Raw genomic sequence first — 5,944 nt, 5'->3', positions numbered from 1 at the left:
TATGTCACATAGTTAAAAGTACATGTTTTTCAGGGGTTTTTACAACAAAAACACATAGTGCCTTTTTAACCTTCAAAAATAAAACAGAATTACTTTATGGTCTCTATTACGAAGTCTTTCTTATAACAAAACCTTGTGAATCAGGAGGAAGGAACATGACTATGCTCTGTGCGGAAGCTGCCCATACTGGATACAATCATAGCACCTACAAGGCCCTTCACATCACGTCCCTTCATGCACTGGAGAGGAAAGCTCCTCTGAATGAAAATCTCTGAAATTAATCCATAGTTTTTGTTAAACTCTAGATCAAACATTTAGAGGGAATTACATAATCTCACTAAAATTTCTTAATAAATGCTGTGTATTTCAATATCTGTCTCCTTCCACAAAAGATATAAAGTCATTTTACCATCTGCTATCATTCTCTAGGACTTTTACCTTTAATTTTTCAACCATTTAAATCTGCCTTAAATATAATCTGGCAACAGATTTTACTTTCATAATAATACAACTGTATTCCAGACAAGTTAGGAAAACAGAAATTGTGCATGGGGGTCAAGGGAGTGTCCATATATCAGTATTTACTGACTTGAGGAGTTCTTTGTTACTACTGGGGGATTTTGTACAGCGGCAACACAGTAAACAAAATCCATGAAGTACAGGTGAAAAAATCTGTACCTGGAACTAGAACTGCGGTGTCAGATAAAAGGTGCTGACTAGCAAGAAGAATAAATGTCATGTGACACTCAGAGCAACACTTTTGATTATATGTTTTCTAGAAATATATTTATGCAGACCTCTATGTCACCTATGTGGAAGGCAGGAAACAATTCCACTCTATTTCTAGACCAACAAGTGCCTTATCCTTTCAATTTTGGTGTCATCTTCTTTCCATTGGACTCTGCTTCTTAGAAGTATCTCTTTTATAACCGTACAGACAAACATTTTTCCTGGTTAAGGAGCTCATGCAAAAAATAAAAGAATGCCCACTGGTTTTAAACTGTGCAAATGAGGTATCCATGGCTTTATTTTCTGGCTGTTCTATATATGCTGACACCAAGTCAGCTCTTGTAGAGTATAAGTTATTCATGAGGACAGTCTCATTTGCCCTAAACAATGCTCTGCTTTTAATTACACTGCCACAGAACAGTTAAACAACTCTCAAGAGTCTGAAAATATATTAAAAAATATTACTTAGCTCAGACAGGACTTCTGTTTACTGCAAGTTTGTATTCCAACTATATTTCTATATAATGATACATATGTAGTTAAAGACACAGATAATAACTCTGGTAGACATGCAGCTTCTTTCCTGGTGTTGCACCAAAAACACCTCCATGACTCCTTCCTAGAAAACAGAAATACAGGAATACAGTACAGTTGAACAGAAAAATCCCCAAAATTCAGACCTTACTCCTTCCTGTAAATTTCAATCCCAAATCCTCTTCACTTGGGCCATACAAGCCCCTCTGCTATAAAAGGTGCTCAAATCCTTTGCTTTGTATCAGTTCATGTTCTCCCAGATCTCTATCTGGATATGTAAATTTTGTCCTTCCACGATCCATCCTGGATCTATCTGTATAGCAGAGCACAGCTGTTTGCCCTGTGCTCCTCAGACCTGCTCCCCTAATAATGCATGGATGTTAGAGCTGAGATTTCCTTGAAATTCAAAACACAGAAATGAGGGGTGAAGTGTGTACACAAATATATCCCCACAGTTCATACCTGAATCCATGAGCTGGAAAGAGCTCCTGATACATGGGCTTGCCCTTTCCACAAATTTCACAGGTATTTATGATAACAAGGGAAAATAAACAAAAATTTAGTAGGTAGAGCTTTTTTAACTTCTCTAGGACTGTGAAGTTGTTTAGGTTACATTAAGCTTGACAGTGAAAAATCTGGTCCCTGTAATTACAGATGTGTAAACTGTAAAAGAAACAACTTAAATGCCTCAACTAAAAGCTAGGACCCAAGTCTTACCAGAATCTTTGGATAACAAACATCTTCCTGTTCCTTCAGAACAGTAATGTAACACATAGTAAATTAAAACAAATGCAAGATAGAGCTGTTGAAGTCTCAAACGCCTATCAAAATACTTTCTAAAACAGTTTATTTTCTTCCCACTAATTTATAATGCAAGAGGAAAAACAGACTGAACTATTCTTTAAAAACTTTAAACCTGACACTGAAATCATTAGGTTTTGTTCCTTTATGTGTATCAGCCCAGCAGTAGAATTAAACCTGCAAAGCTGTTATTTGATTAGAACCTGCCAAGATGAAATTAAGTTAATTTTTAGAAATATGATGCCTAGAAATTTCACACACAGCCTGACTTTTACTCCTAGAACTTTCTGAGTTTTAAGAGACTTATTTTTAAATCATGTTTTTAAATACATTGCTTCACAAGCAGTGCATTCATTATAATATAAAAGCATAAATAACACACTATTTAAAAGATTTTGTTAAAGAGCACAACTGTGTTGTCATCTTATCGAGGGGTTTTATACTGTTGTCTCCTTATGATAAAAGTTTCATACCTTCTTATTGCTTCTCATGGGCAGCTCCTCAGAACACTGACTCTTTCTTCTTCACAAAGAAACCAAGTGACTCCAGTTCTCTTCTCAACCAGCCACCCCACTCTTTTATAGCACTCTTTGGTTACAGCTGTGGCCTGTTAAAGTCAGGCCTGTTCCTAATCTTTGATAATTGGCCCAGCTGCAACTCCCTAGGGGTAAGATTACTTTCTACACTATCTTTATTTTCTTATATTCTATCCCCCTACACAACTGTGATAAACATCTCAAATGAAATGTTTACATGAGATTCCAATTCAGTCTTCAGAAGTTTACCTATTTCTTCCAGTCACTGCTGAAGAACAGAAGAAGAAAATGAATAGTTCTAGTATTCTACTTTTAACCTCCAAATAGTATTTTCTTACCCCACTGGCACTCAGATTCCTGAGATTACTTATTATGCTATAGGTGTGTTATTTACTTTTAAATGCAATTTTCAGCCCATATATCTTTATTTGTTCACTTGTTTCCACTATAACTCTCTGAAATACCCTTGCACTTAGCAGCTTCCTGCAGTTTCAGTATCTCATGTGTTACAAAAAGGATGTGCCCATCTGAAAATTATGCTTTGTGTTTCATATAAGGCTGTTGTAATTACACATAAGCAAATACATATTTTACTAATATCTGTTCTGCATTTCATACCCTGTGAAAGATCAGCACATAGCACTTGCCCAAAGGAAAGCTAGAGAAATAGAGCTTACACTGATAAATTCCTGCCTCAGAAGACTAATGTTTATCATGGCAAAGCGATGAATAAGCAGACTAAATTTGCTCTGCAATAAAAGGTAGCTTCTAAATCACAAAAGGCATGTGAAAATCACCTTTGTGAAATGAAAGAAAATATCTAAGTCCAAGTACTAAATAATAAAACCATCAGAGATTCAAATTACTCTCTTAATAAATAACAGAGCCTGAAACTTTGATCTCTTGGCCACCTGTTAAAATTCAGCTAAATTCAATGATAAAAGATTATTGCTGTTTAATGACAGCTTCCTGAACAAGGAAAAAAGAGCACATGTAAAGGTAAAGGAAGCCCAAGGACAGAGGGAGTCCTTCAGTTGAAATCCACTGATTCAAAAGAAGACATTTGTGTTAGTGCTAGCCACAACAGATTACTATTTTTTACCCAGCCCTAAGGGAAAAAAATACCTTATTGTATTTGAGTGAGATGGGAAGTTTTTCTCTTGAAGCATATTAAACTATCTCTGTTCTTCACTGTGATGCATGCATAAGGAAGGAGCTTCCGCACACACAAAGTTCTGTCTGCCTGAGCCACTGAACAGCACAGACTATCAGTGCCCAGCATGAACATTCCAGAGTGCATGGGCACTGCCAGACCAGGCTGTGGATACTTCATTACCTGTTCACAGGGTTAAAAATTCCTTGCAAAGCTGAAAGGCAAAGGATGGTCAGGACTATAGGATGCATCTCCACTACACTAAGGGAAGGATGTAAATCATTAGGGGTAGAAAAAGATCACTTATCAGCACTAAAATCAAGAAAACTGATAATGAACAGCAGCTCAGAGCATGTCACCACTGCTTTTGAACCAACACTGTGACAGGAACCTTTCAGAGTGCAATTCAGTTTCTTTTCATTAATGCAGTGACTAGAAACTGCATACACGTCCTAATGTTTTACTCAGTGCTTGTGAGAGGACTGTAGGAGAGAAAAGCCTGTTTTCACTAATAGTTCATGCTTTATGAGCAAGGATACAGACAAGCACACACGGCTGTCAGGCAAGAGTGGTCTTTCTCTTGATATTATATACCAGCTAAATCACTTGCCTGCTTCCCCATCCAATTCAAAAAATAAAATCTCCAGAGCTTTCTTACACCTCTGGAAGAAACTGCTGGTGCTTGTCTACTGCTCCTGGGCAATGATTCAATGATTACTCTATAAGCTCCAGGAATTTTCTCTGTTGCAGATGGAGAGAGATCATCTCTTCCAGAAAAGATTCAGAGCAAAAGCTCAAAGCAGCTACACTTTATTAAATCTGAGAGGGCTTGTCTTTTTCCACTGACTACACAGAAACCCATGGAAATGACACCAGAGGTAAGGGTAGCCTTCCTCCAGAGTTCACCCTTTCCCCTTACTTTGTCTATCTTTGCAAGGAGCCAGAAAAAGAAAGAGAAAAGCTGACTTCAACTTATGTTGCTTTGTAGGTGTTTAATATCATATTTATTAACAACAAGTTATGTTAACATATTATTTATGTTAAAGTTAACATAGATGTTAACATTATATATATAATGTTAACATAATATATATAACTATATATTAACATATATGTTAACTGGACTATTTAGTGTCTCAACCTCCTAATTCATGGGCAAGAAGAATGAAAAAAATACAGCAGAAGAAAAGAAGCATCAGCTGATTCTAATGTCCATAATAAAAAGTATAATATCACCTTAGGAGACAAATTTTTCTAAGACATCAAGACCAATCATGGAATTAAGAGTTCAATACTGATTGTTAATATTTGATATAAAAATGGCTTGTAGCTATTTTTGATTATGGAATACTGTAAAATAATTTCTGATCTCTAGATGTGACTGCATTCAACACTCACTGAAGTTTCTCAGTAACCTTTTAATGCATTTTAGTCTAATAAGGAAAACAATTAATGTACGAGAGAGAGGAGCAGTGCTCCTTACTACCCATATACCTGGGCACAAGGAAGAAGCTGGAAATTTAGTGGGATCACAGGACTTGGCTAAAGAACCCTCAGAAGACAGTCAAGCATAAAATTTTCTCTTCTTGGTTTGTTTCTTCACTTATCAACATTATTTCAGTCTTATGTTGCACTACATTCTGAAAATTCACCTTTGTCAAGGCCCAAGCAGAGCTACCCCCGACTCAGTACTTGAGACTAAGTGAAAGTGAAACACATTTTAACAGTCCACAGAGCACTAGAGGTTGACCTCGAAATCCCTTTTGATTACTATAATCAACCTGAGCATAATCGATCGCAGGACTTGATTTATGTTTACAAACATCTGAGTTCTGCACCCCGGAAGAAAAAAAAAACAAAACAAACCAAAAAAAGCAGCAAACATTTTTGCTCATCCATTCATTAGTTCATTGAAGTTCCATGCATTTCAATGCATACAGTGGAGTTTTCAGTCATAGAATCACAGAATTAATGGCTTGTGTTGGAAGGGAACTTGAAAGATCACCTGGTTCCAGCCCATCTGCCATGGGCAGGGACACCTTGCAGTAGACCAGGATGTTCAAAGCTCCATCTACCTGGCACAACTGCAGCTAGAGAGAAGCGTGAGCATGTGCAGAGCCGTGCAGACACCAAACTCAGTGAAGAACCAGGCTCTGCAGGAGCAGAGACTCCCCTGCAGCCCATGGTGAGG

The 5,944-nt window shown here is 37.1% G+C and overlaps 1 long non-coding RNA gene across 1 annotated transcript; it reads right to left on the bottom strand.

Annotated features, from left to right (window-relative positions):
• Positions 1-1,009: 1,009 nt before the first annotated feature.
• LOC135444838 (uncharacterized) lies at positions 1,010-2,616 on the bottom strand. The gene is made up of 2 exons (XR_010439299.1): positions 2,538-2,616; positions 1,010-1,348 (listed from the first exon to the last, which is right to left on the bottom strand). It is a non-coding gene; the product is annotated as an uncharacterized LOC135444838 (long non-coding RNA).
• Positions 2,617-5,944: the final 3,328 nt, after the last annotated feature.

This window comes from Zonotrichia leucophrys, chromosome 3 (assembly GCF_028769735.1).
Source record: "Zonotrichia leucophrys gambelii isolate GWCS_2022_RI chromosome 3, RI_Zleu_2.0, whole genome shotgun sequence".
NCBI lineage: Eukaryota > Metazoa > Chordata > Aves > Passeriformes > Passerellidae > Zonotrichia > Zonotrichia leucophrys.
This window is presented reverse-complemented; position numbering and strand designations above follow the sequence as displayed.